General features: G+C 39.1%; 2 long non-coding RNA genes across 2 annotated transcripts; both read left to right on the top strand.

Moving 5' to 3' along the window:
• Positions 1 to 989: 989 nt before the first annotated feature.
• LOC140006437 (uncharacterized) lies at positions 990 to 3,415 on the top strand. The gene is made up of 3 exons (XR_011814059.1): positions 990 to 1,186; positions 2,523 to 2,585; positions 3,256 to 3,415. It is a non-coding gene; the product is annotated as an uncharacterized lncRNA (long non-coding RNA).
• A 13,894-nt stretch (positions 3,416 to 17,309) lies between these two features.
• On the top strand, positions 17,310 to 19,686 carry LOC140006436 (uncharacterized). Its single transcript, XR_011814054.1, has 2 exons — positions 17,310 to 17,404; positions 19,199 to 19,686. It is a non-coding gene; the product is annotated as an uncharacterized lncRNA (long non-coding RNA).
• Positions 19,687 to 20,494: the final 808 nt, after the last annotated feature.

The raw sequence follows: 20,494 nt of genomic DNA, 5'->3' as shown, positions 1-20,494 counted from the left end.
TTTAGCCTTTTTCCAAAACATGAAAGTTTTAGTACTCTGTCTTATCTTTGAAACGCCTCTAAGAACACCTTAAATGGACCTTGGTAGACTGAGATATGACCATTCTAGTCTAGTGCGGTCAATTAGCCGTCAAGTTGGAAGTTGGTTCTGTAACTTGGGAATATGACCAGGTTACCCTGGAAATCTGACTAAGTGACCTTCATGGAAGTTGTAGGACTTCGTCTTAGCTTCGAAACTGTATAGGTTACATACTAATCCGATAAGCGTAGCCTCGGATGTGTTCTTTCCGCAACCACACGTCAAATCTGTCTTTTCTAACTTCATTTCCGCACTTGATATTAGCTTAATTTTTGTTCTTGTATTGTTTTGAGCCTATGGAATGGCTATTTGTGAGGACTCGCAAATTCCTTACATATTTCTCAAAAATTCCCTTTTATTTGAAAATTATTTGGAAATTATTATTTCATGTTATCCATGGTTCAATCACCCTAGAAAAGTGCCAATGACCATAGGAAATTAGGGTTCTCCTATTCGTTTTCAATTCAAGGTGAAATCGGATTTTTCGTGTAACCGAAGTATAATTATCCGGTACCGAGTAAGGATCAAATTTGGTGCTTAAGAGTGACTTTTAAGTGAGAAATAATATGTGATTAGAAGCAATGATAAAAAGTTAGTGAATAGGAAGCAAAAACCCTAGTACGTGCGATTTAAGAGAAAACGCGTCACACCGACGTGTACCGTGCACTACCGTTTGAACCGACCACTTGACTGCCACTTACTTGTCACACAAGTTTATTACTAATGGAGTAAAATATCTCCTCTCTCATGATGACAGCTTGGCCGAAATTTGTGGCTAAAATGCAAGGAAGGAGAGAGAAAATTGTGTGGTGGAAATCAAGCCAAGTGTTGGCTAAACTTGTGGACAGAATTTGTTCTAACTTTCTTGTCTTCTTATAAGACCAAGTGAGCTTCATTCTTCCCCAATTTTTCTGCTGCATAGCCGAGCAAGGAGAGAGGAAAGGGAGAGCAAGAGAAAACCAAAATTTCTTCTTGATTTGCACCATCCAAGTGCAAGAAACAAATTCTAAACCGATTAAAGTGTGAATTGTGATCTTGGGAAGCTAGGGAAGCTAAAATTTTCAAGAGGAAGTGAAGTGGTACTCTTGCAAGCCTTGTTTCTTTTGAGGTATGTGCTGCTTATACTTGCTATATGGATGATCTATGTTGTATCTAAGCTTAGATAAGTGGTTATAGTGATGATGGGAGCAAGAAATCAAGAAAGGTTCCATTAGAAATCAAAATTCCAGATTTCTAGAAAATTTTCCCCCTTTTCTGCCCGATTTTATTGCTCCATGTTAGAGGCCGAATTTGGCTTGGCACAAAACATGAAAGTTGTAGAGAATGGTATTTTATATATTCCTATAAAATTTCAGCTCAATCAGAGCAACGTAGCTTGTGAAAAGACGAAAATACCCTCGCTGATCTAGGTTGCTTTCCAGAATTCCGCGTGGACAGTTTAGTCTCTTTGGTTGTGTTTGTTTACTATAATCCGTTCAGATTTAGCCAATTGTCAAAACATGAAAGTTTTATTACCCTGTATTAGCTTTTCAACGCCACCAAGAACGTCTTAAACGGACCTCGGTAGACTGGGATATGGTCATTTGAATGCAGTACGGTTAATTGACCAACTAGTTGGATTTTGGATCTGTAAAGTGGGCATTTGACTAGATTGCACTGTAAATCTGACTAAGTCATCTTCATGAGAATTGTATACATTTGTCTTAGCTTTCATATGGCTTTGGAATTATTGGATTTGGAGTTATGTGTGCGGAGATTAGAGTGGATGAATCAAGACTACCACAGTAAACCTCGAACTAGAAAATCTGGGATCATTTTGATAAATTTGACCTAGATACAGGGCAAAATGGACTGAGTGGCCTTCTTCAACATTGTATTCCTGTGTCTTAGCTTCGAAACGGCTTAAGTTTCATCCCAATCCGATAAGTGTAACTCCGGTTGTGACCGTTATGCATGAACCCGTCAAAGCTGTCTTTTGTCAAATTGCATTTCCGCACTTGTTATTCCTTTGATGTTGTTCTTATATTGTCTTGAGCCTATGAAATGGCTATTATGATGAGTTTGTGCTGTACATGACTTTGGAATTGGCTGAGAAAAATCATGAAGCCATAAATGGCTGGAAATTAGGTAAACACAAAGGGCATGCTGCCCAAATTTTCGCCCGAAAGCTAAGTTCTATTTGAACTTGTATAATAGTATGACCGTTTTTCCATCTTAAAAACATGATCCTTCTTCAATTGGAAACTCCAAATGTTTACTTACTCTTACCAAATAAAGAGGAGTGGTTTAGGATTTTCTTGAGTATTTTGTCCACGGGTCCAAATGTCCTCGTTCCACTTTAAAGTCTCTTTTTATACGTTCTACTCATCATTCGTCGAGTTTCTTTGATTGCACCTAATTGTTTGTGATAAATGAGTGGTAATATTCTTTTCATTTAATTTTAGGTTTTCTCAGTGACTAAAGATAATATCCGGAAGGATATTTTGCACGTTGTTGTGCGTAAATAGGTGAGTGTTCTATATACCCGTGTTTTCTGTGACTACCTGATTACCTGACTATCTGTTTACTCGATTTCCAATTTATGTGATTACGTGATATTCGTGAATTACATGCTCCCATGAAATCAATTTGTATTGTTTACGTGCTAAGTGTCCACTTGATTACTTAAGTATCATGAATCACATGCTATATGAAGTTGTCCATCATTGTTAGGCGAGTGTGTACTTTACCTCATTCGACCTATTCAATTGATGAATTTTACCATTCACCGTTTACCGATTTACTTGGTTACTTGTGCATGTTGTAAGCTCTAAGCTGAACTTGGGCCCCGCCTCGGTTACCGACCTACTCGAGCCAGGACTGGGCTCGGTCGGGTAGGTTGGAACCCTGGACAACCGTCGGTATACTCGAGTATTACCACTGGAGGGATAAGGTGATGGCCAGTCAACCGTGGGATCCGAAAGTTATAAGGTGCAGAGGACCGACAAAGTTCCACCGGAACACCGTATCCTTCAGTATATGGTTACCGTGTATCATGATAATTGTTCCATGCTAAAATGCCAACATGAAATCATGTGCCATACCTTTTGATATGTTCCTTGTTTAATTACTTGTTTATTTATATAGAACCTCACTGGGCTTTTTAGCTCATACCACGTCAATTGTTTTCCTTAGCAGGGGAAGGCGAGCAAGGACGAGAGTTCTGTATAGTCTGGTTGATCTAGTTCTTTGGCCTTGTAATGGTTCTCGCCCTAGTGCTTGGCACGGGCTGGTTGTATGAGGAATGAGAACCTTGTATATTCGATGTTTGTACTTGAATGGTAAAAACTTTGAAAACTTCTGGTGTGCAGAAGTTTCTTATCTTTTACTTGAGCATCTATGTATATATTAAGTTGAAGTGGATGGGTTACTTATTGTCTATGGATGTACGCACGGGATACGAGTGACTGAGTCCTGGCGAGAGCTGGGCAGGCGGTCCGCCGAACCTTTTGGTGCGCCTTAGGGGGAGGTGGGGCCGTCATACTATTGAACTGAAATTGTGTTATGGATAACTTTGGGTTGGATTGAGTAAAAGAATGAAGCCATAATGGCTGGAAATTAAGTAAATACAAAGGGCATGCTGCCCAAATTTACGCTCGAGAACTAGAAAACTATACTTACACTTTGTATTAGTAGTTATTTGAATTTTCTTTGGTCCACTTAACCTTTGGAGGGGTTTAACTGTCACATTTTCTCTTGGTTATTATTAGGGTTTCTTGGCGATTGAGTGTGTTATCCGGGAGGATACTTTGGACATTATTTTGCTTAAATAGGTGAGTGTTCTATATACGTTTTGTTTCTATGACTATGTGGATTGTTGGGTCTATGTGATTATTTGTGACTATTTGATTAAATGTTACTTGTTTTCTATGATTTCTAAAATGAACTTTTGCTAGGTGAGTGTGTACTTTATCGCACTCGACCTAAATAAATATGAAATTTTCGGTGATTAAATGTTGAAATACTAGTTGCGCATGAATGTAAGCCTTTTGGCTGAACTAGGCCCTTGCTCTTGTTACCGATCGACTCAAGCCAGAAGCGGACTCGGTCGGGCGATATGGTGACCTGGGTGAACATTTGGTATACTCGAGTATTACCTTGTAGTCCGGCCAACGTCCGGAAAGGGATGAATGAACGAACGCAGGCACGAGGGTTTTACTTCTCAAAAAGGAAATTTTCAAATAATTGGAGGAATAAGGGGAAATGTCAAGGGAACGAACGAACGAACAAATAGCTCCTTGTGAGCCCGTATCCTTTTAATGAATGCATTATCATTGCTTTATATTGGACATGTTTTCTGGATTATTTGTTATTACATGATTAATGTCCTTGTTCAATTACTTGTTTTTGTATATAGAATCTCACTAAGCTTTTAGCTCACCCCTTTAGTTTGTTTTCCTTAACAGGGGAAGACGAGCAAGGACGAGAGCTCAGTTTAGACTAGCCTAGACTAGTTTTTGGTTTTGTAATGGTTCTCGCCCTAGTGCTTGGCACGGGCTGGATGTGTGGTGAACTGAGAACCTTTGTATATTCGATGTTTGTACTCCCTTTTGAGATAGTAATGTACATAAGTTTTGCGTTAAGTTTTGGATCGTCGTTATATTTATTCCCATGATTTATTTTGATTTTTATTGAGGATTGAAGTGAACGAGTCAGTCATGGCGAGAGCTGGGCAGGCGACCCGCCGAACCCTTTCGTACGCCCTAGGGGGAAGTGACGCCGTCACAGGCCGAGCGCATTAATGGTCTGAAGTACGATGTGCTTGAGGCGGAGGATAGGGTTGATGACCTCTGCCCTCAGCTGAGGGAAGTCCATGAGCACGAGTCCAAGCGAGCTCGAAAGGTGAAGAATCGAGCCGCTTCGATCCTGAACCTCTGCGCCGAGGTGGTCGAGGACGTGAGCGACGAGGACTCATGTGCGGGGGCCGAAGCTGGGATTGGATCTACCCCGTCGGGTGAATCCACCCCGTCGAGGGGGTCTACTAGCCCATCGACGGACTAGGTCTCGACTTTCAGTGTCTTTTGGGATAGTTTTGTTTTGTATATAGGCGAATAGGGGAAAGAGCCTTAGCTATCCAACCCACGATCTGGAGCTAGCTGCCATTGTTTTCGCTCTTAAAAAGTGGAGACATTACCTATATGGGGTAACCTTCGAGGTTTACTCCGCTCACAAAAGCCTGAGGTATCTCTTCTCACAGAAGGAATTAAACATGAGGCAGCGACGGTGGATGGAATTTCTGGAGGATTACGACTGTAGCATCAACTATCATCCAGGAAATGCGAACGTAGTGGCCGATGCCCTAAGTCGCAAAGCTCAAGTTGCAAGCTTAATGATTAAAGAGTGGAATTTGCTCGAGTCGGTTTGCGAGTGGAAACCCTGCCTTGGGAGTCATAAGGTGATTTTTGGCAATATTAAAGTGACTTCCACCCTTTTGGAGAGGATTAAAGAAGCGCAAAAAAGGATGTGATGGTACGGAAGTGGGGAGAGAAAGTGGAAAAAGGAGAAACAACTGATTTCAATTTCAGTCCTGAGGATATTTTAAAATACCGGAAGCGAATAGTGGTGCCGAAAGAGGAGTCGTTGAAAACAGAAATTCTAGAGGAAGCTCATCGGTCAAAGTATACAATTCATCCGGGTAGTAGGAAAATGTATCAGGACCTGAAAGGAACCTATTGGTGGGACAACATGAAGAAGGAAATCGCTCTGTACGTGCAGAAATGCCTCGTGTGCCAACAAGTTAAAGCAGAGCATCAAAAACCATCAGGCTTGTTGCAACCCCTTGAGATACCCGAGTGGAAGTGGGAAAACATCACCATGGACTTCGTCTCAGGTTTGCCGCGGACGCAACGAGGACATGACGCCGTTTGGGTAATCGTCGATCGGTTAACCAAATCGGCTCACTTCCTGCCAGTAAACATGAAGTATTCTATGGACAAGTTGACCCAACTGTACATGGATGAGATTGTAAAGCTGCACGGTGTTCCTGTTAGCATCGTCTCCGATCGTGATCCACGTTTTGTATCTCGGTTTTGGCAGAAATTCCAAGAAACTCTGGGAACGAAACTCAACTTGAGCACGACCTATCATCCTCAGACGGATGGACAATCGGAGCGAACAATTCAAACTCTCGAGTACATGCTACAAACTTGCATTCTGGATTTTGGAGGCAACTGGGGTCAACACATGATTTTAGTAGAGTTTGCATACAACAATAGCTACCATTCGTCAATTCAAATGGCTCCATATGAAGCACTATATGGACGGAAATGCAGATCACCGATCTACTGGGATGAAGTTGGCGAGAGGAAGGCATTAGATCCAACCACTATTCCGTAGATGGAAGAGGCTCGAGAAAAGGTCAAGTTGATATGGAAACGACTCCAAACTGCTCAAAGCCGACAAAAGAGCTACGCAGACAACCGAAGAAAAGACTTGGAGTTCGAAGTTGGAGACTGTGTTTTCCTCAAGGTTACACCGTTACGGAGTGTCATGGCGGGTAGAGGAAAGAAATTGCAACCGAGAGAAATTGGAGACTAGAGCTGCCGTCAAGTCTCTCGAGAATTCACGACGTCTTCCACGTTTCGATGCTCAAGAAATACTATCCCGACCCCTCCCATATCTTGCAACCAGAAGAGATCGACGTGGACGAGTCGCTTGCTTACGAAGAAAAACCTGTCCAAGTGCTTGACCAGAAAGTCAAGGAGCTAAGAAACAAGCAAATTCCGTTGGTAAAGATACTGTGGAGAAACCATGGGGTAGAGGAAGCTACGTGGGAAGTAGAAGAAGAGATGCAAAAGAAATACCCTGCACTTTTCGCTAGTTAAGGTGAGAAATTTCGAGAGCGAAATTCTTTTAAGGGGGAGAGAGTGTGAGAACCCATACTTTTCCCATTTTCTAGGGTTTTATTTATTTAATGGCTTGTTTTCTGCATTTTCTTTAGTAGGAAAATTTTCTAGATAATTTTTATGAGTAGATATAGTTTTTGGATTATTTTTCTAGTATCGAATAGGTTTTGAGAAATTAAGAGTGTATACCGGACGTGGGACCTACTAGGGCGAAAAGTTCAGAAAAATTCGGCCAACTAGATTAAGTTTTGGATAGTGGAATTAATTTACCGGGTGTTAAGAGATAAGTAGAGGATGCTAAGTGGATTGGTATAAGAGAGACAAAAGTTAGGCAAGTCATTAAATGAGGTGACAAGTGTCACCATAGGATTGCTTCTTACATAAGACCACTATTCACCTTTTCTATTTGACCAAATAAATCACAAAATTAACCAAAAATTTCACCATTTTTCTCTTCATCTTGGCCGGCCTTCTCTCTCAAAAAGAAAGGAAGAAACTCTGTGAGAACCCGTAAATTCCTCCTAATATTTTTTCCTAGGGTTTTTCCCCTTAATGGCATGTTTTCTGCGTTTTCTGGCTTAGGGAAAAGTTTCTTGGTGAATTTTATGAGTAAATATGGTTTTTAGATAATTTTTCTAGTATTTGATAGTTTTTGAGAAATTAAGAGCGTATACCTGACGTGGGACCCACTAGTGCGAAAAGTTCGAAAAAATTCGGCCAACTAGGTTAAGTTTTGCATACTGGAATTAAGTTACCGGGTGTTAAGACATAAGTAGAGGGTGCTAAGTGGATTGATGTAAGAGAGACAAGGTTGGTGAGCATTTAATAAAAGGTGACAAGTGTCACCATTTGATTGGGCTTACCTTAAGACTTTTCTTACCATTGACTTAAATAACCAAAAATGACCCAAAATCCTCAAAAAAAATCCTCCTTGAAGCCGGCCCTCTCTTGCTCTCTTTCTCTCTCTCTTACTCCAAGCACAAGGAAGAAAACACTTCAATCTTGTTCCAAATCATCAAAACTAACCATCCAACCTTGAAATTACTCCATAAAACCTCTTCAATTAGAGTTAGTGAGTGGATTTCTGGAGTTGTTTGGAAAGTTAAGGTGGTCAATAGCTCTCTCTCTCTTGTTCTTAAGGTAAGTTGTGAAGAACCACCCTCCTCCTTTAATTGATGCTTAAATCATGCTTAGTGGTAGTATAAGATGCAAGTTTATGGATTAATTCTTGATTTGTGGTTGAAATGATGAAGTTTTATTATTTTTGGGGATTTTTCTGTTTTAATATAAGCATGATTGTGTGGCTATCTATGATGATTGGAAATGGTCTATAATGACTTAAGGAGGTGGGAAAAGTGATTAATTGCAACCAATTTCTGGTTTGGAAGAAATTTCAGAAAACTAGGGTTCTTGAGGGAGCATTCTGTCCGAAATTTTAGGTCCTAGATAGAGGCCGAATTGGCCTTAGCTTAAAACATGAAAGTTGTAGGGAATGACATTCTAGAGGTGTCTACAAAATTTCAGGTTAATCAGAGTAGTGTAGAATGAGATAAGTTGAAATTACTATTGCTGTTCTGGTTTTACCCGAAATTGAGAAGTGCGTCTGTAATGGGTTGTTTTGGCTGGAATTGCTTCCGCATTGGTTGTTGAGGCCTTCTGATGAAATTTATCCCTGTTTCTTAGCTTTCAGCTGGTTTTGGAATTTCTGGATTTGGACTTGTAGAGCCTGAGTTATAATGTTTCCGCTAGAATGCGTTTTGGTGAATCTGTTTTACATTTTTGATGTAGTATCTTGCATTTTTGACCTGTTTGCACTAAAAACTGGGTTGAGTGACCTTCTGTGATGTTGTATCCCTGTTTTGTAGCTTCGAGATGGTGGGTCTTGCACCCTCATCCGATAATCGTAGTGAGATTGGTACCATTACCGCAAAATGAGGACAAAAACTGTTTTTTTCAGGGCCAAAGCTAGTTACATTTCCGAAATTTCTGGTTTCCTTTAATGTTTGTATATGCTTATGGAACCCTATTGGGGTCATGTTTGGCCTTGGTTTATGACTCGTTATCGAGTCTCATTGTATTTGTTTGCATGTTTTAGGGCGTGACGGTGGTGCACAACGTTCTTTTGACGGAAGTGCATGAAACCACATTTGCTAGCTTGGTGAGTGTACTACTCACTTGTGTGCTATTATATGGCTTTGATATTTGAACTTGAGATGTTGAATGTTAATTGATTGAAGTGAGAGTGTACTTTATCATTCTCACTTATTGTTTCGCATGTTATTGAAAAGTTATTGGAATGTTACATGAAATGTTATATGAAATGAAATGCATGACTTGGTGTCGTTTGGACGAGTCTCCAACGACTACAAATGCTATCAATGAGCTCAACCCCATTGGTAATCGATTGAATCGAGCTGGCGAGGGCTTGGTCGTGCCAATTAATGTGCCTTGGGGCAATGTTATATGGAATCTTGTAGTATGAGAGACTCTCGATTCCGGTTTACTCGAGTAATACCACAATGCAAGTGTTTGGATTTCGGGCCTGGCTGGGGATGTTAGGTGGAAGGTATGGAAGTAAAGTGGAGTCTACGGTTGGTTATTGTTGAACATTGACGGAGAGTCAATGACGTCCGATCAAGAAATGCAAACGAGGAAAAGGGCTCTTGAGAGCCATCTGTATCCTTTTATCACCATATTTGACGTGTGCCTTTGCTTATTTTTATTATATTGATTGAAAGCTTGATGCTTATATGCACTTGGTTGCGTAAGTGATAGTATCTCACTGGGCAATTAGCTCACACCGTTTCTTTTGTTTTCCTTACAGGAATATGACCTTTTTGGAATAAATCTTGATAGATGGTTGCCGAATGAACTAAATGTATATTTTTTGTATTGTGTATGAAGTGAAACCCTAAATGTATCTTTAGGGCCATTTTCACTTTCAATTTGGCAAACCTTGTATATATTAACTTTTGAAAACTTTTGTATGTCACTTTGGATTGTATTTGCTAAAGTTCAAGATATGAATGTTTGTTCGATATTTGGTTGCGGTCGGACGGGTCGGTTACTATTGATGACCGATTCCGGATCTATTTTTTTTTATTTTGGGTTATTTTGCCCTTTTTGCCTTGTTTACGCGCGTTATAAGTTCCGGAACGAAATAGATCGCTCTATACTGCACCGTTAGTCCTGGCGAGAGCTGGGCAGGCAGTCCGCTAACCTCTTTGGTTCGCCTTAGGGGAAGGTGGGGCGGTCACAGGTGGTATCAGAGCCAGGTTTGAATTGGCCTGGGTGTATTAGAATTGCTTGATTTGAGGGTTCTTTGTTATGGCCTTTAAGCTTATTTATGCTTATTTACACTTTTGGTGTAGGATGGACGGATCTAGTGGACCGAGTGATGGCCCTGCAGGCGAGTGACCCCGTGTAGCGCTCCCAGTGATCCCGTACCAGATTCGGCCGAGAGGGGCCGTCTTGCGTTGGAGTCCGGCGAGTCGCCTTCGTCGGTGTGAGTGTCGCCACGCCTACGCTTACCCTAACACCTTAGTGTTGGCCGTGGCGAAGGAGCGGAAGGCGTTGGCGAAAGATAACGCTAGGCTTGAGACTGAGGTGAAGCAGTTGAGGGTAGATAATGAGAAACAAGCCAAGCGAATCAAGGATTTAGAGTATGATGTGCTTGAGGTGGAGGATAGGGTGGATGACCTCTGCACCCAGCTTAGGGACACTCGTGAGCGCGAGTCTAAGAGGGCTCGAAAGGTGAAGAATCGAGCCGCTGCGATCCTAAACCTTTGCGCCGAGGTGGTGGAGGGAGTGAGCGACGAGGACTCCTGTGCGGGGTCTGAGGCTGGGGTTGGATCCACTCCGTCGGATGGGTCTCATAGCTCGTCATCGGTCTAGGTTACGACTCCTAGAGTTGTTGTAAATAGTTTTGGTCTTGTATATAGGGCGGATAGGGAGTAGGGCCTTAGCTAATCATTTTGTACGGCTAGATTAGCTACGTGTATATTTCTTTTGATGAGGCCATTCCCTTGGGGATTGTCCATGCTTGTACTTGACTTGACTGAACTTGACTTGACTGATTGTATATATGTGTATTGTTTGCCTTGTTTGGAATGTATATATTTGTTTGGAAAAGTTTTGGGTTACTTACATGTATTGTTTTATATTGGTTTAGAATTATTGTCTAGACCAAGTGAAGTTATGCAAGGAACACGTAGTGGAAGGGGACGTGGGCGCGGAACTAGACAACCCACACCGGATAGGTGTGAGAACCCTGAAAAAATGGATATATAAGTTAGAGCATATTTCATTTGCATTTCTTTTATTGTTCAATAACTTCTAGCATTACTTTTAATTGTCCACAATTAAGTACGTAAAAATAGGTTTACGTGAAAAATAATATAATTTTCCAAAGTTATGAAATTTCTTGGTTTTATTTGACTAAATTAATATCTTTAGGGTTGGAATAATTTTTCGCCTTAAAATAAAATGTTAGATTACTTAATTCCTTTATGCTAAAATTAATGATAATTGAATCGTTAGATTTACTATCTTAAAATAAATTATTTAAATCCTTATGTTTAATTCCAATTAGGTGCTAATGGAAAATGTTAATAAAAATTTCCGCGTTAAGATAAAAAAACCAATGAACTTTAAATAAATATAATTCTAATATACTAAACATAACTAATGTGTAAAGGTTCAAAAATTATATCCTTATTTTTCTTTGTTTTCAAATAAGTGCGTAAAAATAATTTTTATGTGCAAATTGACACCTTGGATTAAATTATCATTTCAATTGACTTTATATTACTAAATCGATAGATTTCGAGTTAGACTAACTCTATTTCTTGAGAAATAATAATTGGAAATTTTAATGACTAATTTAATCGCTAAATAATATAAGAATCACTAGGAACCTTAATATTCAAGTTTAATCGATAATTACTCGATAAAAATGGTTTAGGTATATTAGGGTATAGTTAGGCGTTGGAATTGCACTTGGAGATAATTTTTAGAATTAAGTTGGATTTGAGAAATTAAGTTGAGATTAGGGAGCAAAGTGAAAAGACTAAAATACCCTTACCTTACCTTTCCATGCAAACCAAACGGAACCTCTGACCTCAAATCAAATCACGCAGCTATTACCAAATCTGTACGCAAACCACTCTTACACGCAAACCATTCTCATAAACAGCGGCACCACAAAACCATCCAATCTATCTCACGGCTTAAGACCACAAATTCAATTTCCTTCTCTGCACAAAACCAAACCGCAAATCATTTCTTCCTTTCTAAATACCAAGACACCGCCCACCATCTCATTTCCTTCTCTGCACACTCCACCGAAACCACTGCAATTTCTCTCCTCAACCACATCATACCTCTTCCTCTGCATTCGATCAAGAGCATCCGAGAGAGAGAACCACCTAGTGAACTGCATCCGTGAGCTTGGGAGAAGGAACGTGAGCTGCCAGAAAATTTTTTTTTTCTGGTCCTGCCGTGAGTTGGAGTGAAGCCAGGGAGGAGATTTGCAGGAAGCTTCACCATTTTTCACCTTCATCTCCACCAACTCCAACCAACCGAACACAAATCCACCAGCTACACTCAATTCCAGCCGCAACTTAGGACACAGGAACCACCGACTGCACTTGGCCGAGAGCTAGGGAAGAAATTTTTGGAAAATTTTCGTGTGAAGGATTAGCTGCTATCTGAGGTAATTTTTGGTCTAATTGGTTGTTTATTAGTTGAGCAAGCTACATCTGAGCTTGCATGTTCAGATTATGCAGTCGGATGTTGAAATCCAACCATTAGAAAAAAATTCTGTTTTGATAAAATGTTGCTACCGAGACTCTGAGGTGTTGTTGCAGCTCCAATTGGTGTTTTTATGTGACAATCTGAACATCTAAGTGTCTTTAGCTGAGTGAAAACTTGAAGATTATGACCATGCATGTTAAATTGGGCATTCGGATGAAGTGTTAAAGCAGAGAATATTTCTGGTTTGGTTAAGAAAAATTCTGCCAAGGAGCTGGCTTGGGATTGTAATTTTATTTCTGATTTCCTGCGACAATCTGAGGTTGTTTAAGTGTTTAGCTAGTCAAAAACAAGAAGCTTAAGTTATCTAGTGACATGCATGTGATGTTAGGCAATCGGATGAGATGTTTAAGAAAAATAATTCTGTTATGTGCTAGAATAGAAACTGCCGAGAGCTTAGTTTAATTTTTTTTGCAGCCTGATTTAGTTTAATGTGTTGGTTAAGATTATAAACATGATTAGATGGTTCATAACAAGTTAATTAGGCTCTGCATGCAGCTAATTAGTTAGTTTAAACCAGAAAATAAAATAATAATGCAATCTGTTGCATGCATATTTGTCCGAAGCTAGCTGTACAGAATTTATGGAAATTTTGGGAATTTGCAGCTGTTGTTTAAGTTAAATTTTGAATTGGAAATATTAATTAGCTAGATAAGTTTTTGCATGACTAATTTGGGTATCAAAAGCCATGTTTTAGCCGAGGAAAAGTTGGCTTTATAAACACCTAAGTGCTGGAAAATTCTGGATAGCCGAGAGGTGTGATCAGAAATTTTCAATTTGTTTTCTTTTGAAATTTTAACCTATTTCTGGATTTTCCTTGGAAAATGATGGCTTAGAATTACAGAGGAGTTGTAAGTCTTAAGTTGTGTAAGTTTGTTAACAATGCAATATTTGATAAATTGAAGATGGAACCAGAAAATGTTGGGTTATACATGTTGGAAATTCTGGTGTGATAGCCAAAGGGTGAGTTGGAACCTTAACTTGATTTTTAAATTGTTCCTTGAATCTTGATGGATGGAAATGTCTGGAAAATGTTGTTTGGAAGTTCTATAAGAAGTGTATGGATGGTTTGAATAAAAACATTTTAGTGTTAAAAGAGAAAAAGGAGTTTTCACAAGTGAAGAATTGAAATTTCAAATTTTCGGATGTCCCTGACCAGTCTCAATAAAATGTTTATATCTTGGTGTAGGAAACTCCGTTTAAGGCGCCGTCAGTGGCATTTGAAACTAGAATCATAGACCTTTGTCCTGTAGAAATTTCGCATTTTTCCTCCATTTGTACTGCTCTTTGTAAATCCTTGAAGTAGACTGTTTTGGTAGGAATGTCCTGTTTCTTTGTGAAATTGAAATTGGGTTTTGGATTGAGATTTTAGTTTACTTGTGGTTTAAATTCTTGATTAAATTGTGTTTGGAAGTAATTGATGTTGTCAAGGGCTAATGATTGATGAAGCCCTTGGCCATTTGAATGATTTTATAAGTACTACAGGGTGATGAAAGTTAATTGCTGGAATGTCTTGGAGGCTTTACTTTCAGTTTTATTTGCTTATGATGGGCTTGCTGAAACCAAGTGCTAATGATTGATGAAGCCTTGGTTGATCATTTTATTTTATTCAGAAATGCACTTGTTGAAATCTAGGGCTAATGATTGACGAAGCCCTAGTAATTTGCTATGTGATTTTTGCCATATTTTGATCCATATTATGATTTCGAAACGGAATCGGAGCTGTGGAAGTTGTATCGACCTTGCGAACTCGAGTGACTATGGTCAAAGTAATCAAAAGTATTTTCCAGCTAGTATATTATAAAACTCAATATCTAGTGTTTTGCCTAAAACTTTCTAACCCAATAATTCCCTTTAGCTCAAACTAGCCTTGATGGCTATAGTAAATAAGTTCTATAGCTTTTGAAAACTCTAAGTCTTATTTTAATTCCTTTTCTTTCCTTAAGCTTTGCACTTGGATAGTTAAATATAGGAAAAGTTCCAAAATACGAGTTTTACTAATTTTGGTGAAAAGCCTGGGAAACTTGCTCGGCAAGAAACCCTATTTTAGGAAAAATAGTTTTTAAGGATAATTTTTGCAAAAGCCGTAACTTTAGACAAATGTTCAAAGTAACTTTCTAACATTGATATTGAGAGGTTTGTCGACTTATTTCAAGAAAATAATACTAGTTATATTTTTTTTGAAAAAAATACCTCAAGGAAAACTATAAGAAATATCTCTTCTACTTTTGTCAAGTTTTAACCTAGGGAACTCTTGATTTTTTTTCTAAGGGAAAGTGAACTAGTAGTATATTAAATATACCTCAATGTCTATAAGCTTAAAAACTGAGTAGAAACTTATAGTTTCAAATTTTGGTTTTTAGGGTTTTTCGAGGACGCGGAATTCGATCCCCAACTTGATATCTGAACTCCACTCTTGGTGAGTGTCCCTGCTTGTTTTATGCCTATGTGGTTAAGTGCTTTCTCAACTCGCTATGTGATAATTGTCAAAATGAAATAAATGGTTTTTGATCCATCGAAGTGAGCAGTGTGTACTTTATCGCACTAGCCGTTCGAGTGGTGGCTTGTGTGAATCATTTTTTTATAAATCTAAATGTAGTTACGTTGGTGGGTGAATTCCTCGACGCGTGAATCTAACTACCATAAATCTAAATGTAGTTACGTCGTTGGGTGAATCCCTCGACGCGTGAATCTAACTACCATAAATCTAAATGTAGTTACGTCGAGAGGCGTGAATCTAACTACCATAAATCTAAATGTAGTTACGTCGTTGGGTGAATCCCTCGACGCGTGAATCTAACTACCATAAATCTAAATGTGGTTACGTCGTTGGGTGAATCCCTCGACGCTTGAATCTAACTGCAATAAGTCATTGGGTGAATCCCTCGACTAAATTTTATACGGGTATATCTCGAGTATACTGCGTCGGTAGGCGAATTTCGGGCCCGAAGCAGAGGTATGAACGGTGACGGGTTAGGATTAAAATAAGTGGATCTACATGGACTATAAGTAGTGAAAGTTGACGGAGGGTCAACTACGATGGTATTTGATCAAGCGTGGAAAATGGCTCCTGAGAGCCCTGTATCCTACCTTGTGCTGTTACACGCTTTCCTAACTGTTCAATTTGATTAAATTATTACTCGCTGTGTGATTTATGTGATTGCATGTTTTGGGGCACCACTGAGCTTTAGCTCACCCCACGTTTATTGTTTTCCTTAACAGGTTCTGGAAATTGAAAGCTGGATGCTTATTTATGTTTTTCTTTTGGACTGTATTTGAATACTATAACTTATTCTGTGGGCTGTAATGTGTTATTTGGGATAATGTATTTTCCTTTTTGGATTGCCACTTGAAGCTGGAAAATGTGTAAACCCTAATTCGATTACTGTGAGGACCCGAAAAATTTCTTATTTTTATCAAATATTAACCGTTTAATTAAGTATTTAACCACCTGTTTCTCCCAAATAATTTATTACGACCATTTTAAATCCATTCGTATGGAATAATGTCTTCATTATGTTTTTGAAATGTCCCGTTAACAACTTCAATTTTCGGAAGGATTGTTTAAGTGAGAAATAATGAACACGAGTGTTTCAAGGTGATATTGTATTCGAGAGTATGATTATCCTGGGGAAATTAAGAACGGACAATAGCAGATTAAGAAAAGTTAATCGAGAATCAAAGGTGAATAAGTTCTAGGTGAGCATATATTACTCACGCGTGGATAGTTTTCCAAAAGACGGATGGATACAAATTTATTGGAGATTTGCGGAGTTAATACTCGACTCATGTAAAGACTCGTAAAACTCCTATTAAAACCCTAATTTGAGCTTATTTAATTATTTACTTGTTCATTTACTCCGAGTATTATTTTCTAGACCTATTGAACCTAAATACATGGTAATATAACTTCGTTATATTTTTAAAATGATTCGTTTCGAAAATTAATTTCCTAGAGCGCGTTTAGTAAAAATAGTGAATAGTACTTGGAGATTTTATCCGCGTAGTAGCACAATAAGCTTGGAATATTGGAGACTTGTACTATGGTCCTAAAATAGGTAATCTTATGAATAAATATTCAAGTGATAGTTAATAGTGCAATCGTTATAAGAATTTCTCGGAAGTTTCGCGTTATAACGTTAAATTTGACGGTACGCGTTTTCACGCGCGACTTCAATTGAGGGACTTTAGACCCTTATTTCGGGACAATTAAGAGTGAATAATATTTACATGAATATATATGCCTTGGAGGTTTAGTGCACTAGTGAACCAAACGCGCGAGGAAATCAAGCCGTAATCGCACCAAACGGCCCCTAATGAGAGTTGACTTTTGGGTGAATTACCACCACTTATTTCACCTTCTCTTGGAAGCTAAAGGAAGTCAGATTTCCCTCCATTTTCTCTCTCCTCACAGCCGACCAAACACCCTCCTCTCTCTAACACGTTTGCTTCAAAATTTCTGCTCACTAATCTCACTCAAAACCACCCCAAATCATCTCCAAATTTAACCAAACTTGCACCACACCTAGCTTGACACTTGAGGATCATTTTGAGCTGCAAACAAGGGCTGGAAATCACGGTTTTTCTGGGGTAATAGAGGGCCGAAATTTCTGATTGAACACCAACCCAAAGTAAGTGATGATCCACTCTTGGAAACTTGAAGTTTGGAAGCTATCTTACCTTGTTAAGTTCATGCATGCATTTGGTTAGCTTGTATATGGTGTAAAAATGTGATTGTGGGCTCTTTGAATTCCCACACTTGGGTTTTTGTTGCTGATTTGATGAGTGATGGTGATTATATTGTTGGTTTAGTGGTTATAATGATGCATTAGTGGTGGGTAATTAGTAGAAACTTCATTGGGTGTAAGAAGCAAAAACTTCCGATTTTGCCCCTGCCATGTTCGGCCATTTTAAGGCCAGTTTTTAATGAACTAATGGCTTGAATTGGATGCCTATATGATGTATTAGAGGTGTGGAAAATTTCATTGGAAAATATTGAGGTTTGATTGAGCAAATGAATTTTTTTGAGAAACCAGCAAATCTGGAAAACTGATTCGCGTATGTCTCTGACCAGCAGTAGTATTTTGGCTATAACTCTGTCCTCGGATGTCGAAATCATGTGCCGTCGGTGGCGTTTGAAACTAGACATTCCTAGCTTTAATTTGGTATATAATGCACGTTCTGATTCTTTGTGAGCAAGCCGAACCAAATGTTTTAAATTCGCTGTCCTGTTGCTCTGTTCATCTGGAATGAAGTGTTCAGGCAGCAACTTGATGCCCGATTTTGAACCAGATGGGTGCCGAATTTGGAAACGATTTCTTCTGTGATATTTTAACTCTATGAATTTATTTTCCAACGGCGTAAGCCATGCTCGATTTCGAGCTATATTGACTGAGTTGTGACTGAAACAAGTGGACTGCTCTGTTTTGGAAAACCCTAATGTTTGGACTGGTTTGGAACAAAATCTTGGAGTGAACTTGTTAGTTGATGTTCTTGATATTAAACACTTACCAAAGGTATTATGGATGTTTCTTAGGCCTTTATTTCACAAATGAACCATGGTTGGATAACTTTCTTGGTTAAACGATTGGAAATTTGGAAAATGAAAGTCAAAGGCAGATTGCCTTAGGATTTTTCTTGAACTTTGGTTGGCTAATTAACTACCTTGCCGAAGGTATTTTTCCCCGAAATTCGATAGAGAGATACTTTCCATATAGTATTGAAATACTGCCAATTTTAGTGCCAATTCAAGTTCGTTTCGATACCCAATTGAATTACTTAAGTTAGAGGTTCAAATCTGGAAAATTCTCATCCAGTCTTGAATTTGCTCAACTTCGGGCTACCGTATCTCGGTACTCGAAACTCCGATTCTTGATCCGCTTGTTTTGTTATAAACTTCACTTGCAACACTAATTGAGCTGCAAAATTCAGAGGCCGGTTTGCAACGTGTGAATCGTGCCGAATTTCCAAAGTTGGCCGAAATCCAACTTAATTCTGCCATGAAAACCCACCCTGCGTCTTCAAGCTCATTTTTGACCACTTTTCACTTCGATTCATGGAAAAGTGTCTTCTAGGAACTTATAGTACTCTCTAAGAGGTTTCCAACGGTATAAAGTTTTCCAATTCTCGACTTATACCGAGCGAGTTACGATTTTTCAAGGATTCATCATAAAACTGAAAAATTTTCCAATTTCAAAGAAATAGAGTTTTTCAAGAACTCTTTATTCTTTTGATATTCTTAAAACGTTTTGCTTACGATTTTCATGATAAAAACTCAAATAATATTGTACATAATAAAAGGCAAGTTGAACCTCGATTTACGTGTAATTGAGGTTCCTTTTTGCGAAATAATCCTTAGATTGTACTAGTGTACAATCTTCTTGATAAGTGGGTTAATTGTGTGATTATCCACTGTTAATTGCCAGGCGCACAAGGAGACCTTCAAGAGGATCTCACCGTGGACACTTGAACTCCCAGAAAATAATTCTTATTGAATTGCTCGGTGAGTGTCAAGTGTGTGAATTTTGATACTTGTTTATTTGTGGTATTTGTTGAAAGTTTTAAAAATAAGGGCGGGTGCGTACTTTATCGCACTCGTTCTAATTTCAAATGAATGAATGAAATGTATTGAATGAATGAATGAAATGCAATGTTATGTCATGAATGCTTATGTCGTTGGAGTGAACCTCCTCGACTTTCAAATGAATGGGGGACGCCCAAACTCATAGGCCGTCCTTAGACTCGAGCCAGCAATGGGCTTGGTCGGGGATTTGGGCGAGCCATGAGATACATATAAGCTCGACCTAATAAGAGGTCTTGCTTGGCATACTCGTTGAGTATCGCCCAATAATGGACATTGTGGGCCCTTGGGGTGTACGGTGGACGGAGGAAAGAAAGTGGTGATCTACGGAAATGGAAATACCGACCCGGTTGACAGGAGGGTCAATGCGGGAAAGTATACGAATGACATCGACAGAGCGAGTGGAACTTAGCTCCTGAGAGCTACTATATCCTTGAATTGTTTCTGATTTACTTTTCCTGCTCGAATGATTGATTAATGAAATATCCTGTTTTATTTAATGAATTTGGGATTGCTATTTGAACAAAGTGCTTGCATGTGTGTTCTTGGCCTCACGAGCGTTTTGCTCACCCTATAGATTTGTTTTCCTTAACAGGATTGGACTTGGAGAAATGTTGGAGAAACCCCTCTTGGCGTACTCTTGTTTTAGGGTTTCCGTTACACTTTGGGGCTAGACTTGTGATTGATGTATATTTTGAATATTGATGTATTTCGAGATTTCGATGTAATGATTGGGCAGATGTTGAATATTGATAAGCTTGAAAGCTTACGCACTGATTGTATTTATGGTATTTAATCGTAACGTCTAGTGTTGTATTAAGCTTGGACGGAAATTGCTTGAGTCCTGGCGAGAGCTGGGCAGGCGTCCCGCGGATACCCTTTGGTTCGCCTTAGGGAGAAGTGGGGGCGTCACAGTTGGTATCAGAGCTTAGGCTTTAGATCTCTGTAGTGTATCCTAGGCTTAAATGTTTAGGATGCCGGACTGTGGAACTGGTTGGAAAGTTAAGTGACTGCTCGTGGGAACGAAAACTAGAACTTAGGTTTGGATTAGTGGATGATAAGGAGTCTTAATCTTGTGTGATACATGTGGGATAATATGGGGTGATCAAATCCAGTTTATTCAGTGTATTTGGTCCCATTT

The sequence above is a fragment of the Coffea arabica genome, chromosome 1c (assembly GCF_036785885.1).
Source record: "Coffea arabica cultivar ET-39 chromosome 1c, Coffea Arabica ET-39 HiFi, whole genome shotgun sequence".
In the NCBI taxonomy this organism is placed as follows: Eukaryota; Viridiplantae; Streptophyta; class Magnoliopsida; order Gentianales; family Rubiaceae; genus Coffea; species Coffea arabica.
Note: the sequence above shows the minus strand (reverse complement) of the source record. Positions and strands in the feature narration are given on the sequence as shown.